Consider the following 801-nt stretch of genomic DNA (forward strand, 5'->3'; position numbering starts at 1 on the left):
CATAATTAGCCAAAGTGTCCACCTTAATCGTCAAAGCCTTAAGTTGGGCAGCTATAACAGTTGGTGCATCCAACTCCAGAATTCCTGCTACTTTTCCCTGCGTCAGTCTCTGAGAAGGATTCTGATATTTATTAGCAGCCATCAGTTTAATTAGTTCATAAGCTTCATCCTAGCTCTTAGCCCACAAGGCTCCTCCTGATGTTGCATCGAGCATGCGTCTAGAAGTAGCACCTAATCCATTATAGATGTAGTTAATAATCATCCAATCAGGCATGCCATGGCGTGGGCATTTCCTTAGCATCTTCTTATATCGATCCCCAGCCTCACACAGCGATTCTCCAATTTGCTGAGCAAACTGAGTAAGAACATTCCTGATTGCAGCAGTCTTTGCCATAGGGAAGAATTTAGTGATAAACTTTTGAGCAAGATCTTCCCAAGTGGTGATAGACCCTGCTGGTAGAGAATGTAACCAGCACTTAGCTTTGTGCCTCAGAGAGAATGGGAAGAGTCACAACTTGATAGCATCTTCAGTCACATCATTGAACTTGAAAGTGTCGTAGATCTTGATGAAATCCCTGATGTGCATGTTGGGGTCTTCAGTAGGAGAACCCCCAAACTGAACTGAGTTCTGTATCATCTGAATTGTGATTGACTTGAACTTAAAAGTGTTCGCCCTGATGACTGGCCTGATGATACTTGACTGAATGTCATTGATCTTAGGCTGAGAATAGTCCATCAAAGCCTTAGGATTTTCTGCTTGATCTCCCATCTCTACTAAAACTGGTTCCTCGACTTTCTCTT

The 801-nt window shown here is 42.8% G+C and overlaps 1 non-coding gene across 1 annotated transcript; it reads left to right on the forward strand.

Annotated features, from left to right (window-relative positions):
• The first annotated feature begins 272 nt into the window (after positions 1–272).
• On the forward strand, positions 273–379 carry LOC141698910 (small nucleolar RNA R71). Its single transcript, XR_012565407.1, has one exon. It is a non-coding gene; the product is annotated as a small nucleolar RNA R71 (small nucleolar RNA).
• Positions 380–801: the final 422 nt, after the last annotated feature.

The sequence above is a fragment of the Apium graveolens genome, chromosome 11 (assembly GCF_009905375.1).
Source record: "Apium graveolens cultivar Ventura chromosome 11, ASM990537v1, whole genome shotgun sequence".
In the NCBI taxonomy this organism is placed as follows: Eukaryota; Viridiplantae; Streptophyta; class Magnoliopsida; order Apiales; family Apiaceae; genus Apium; species Apium graveolens.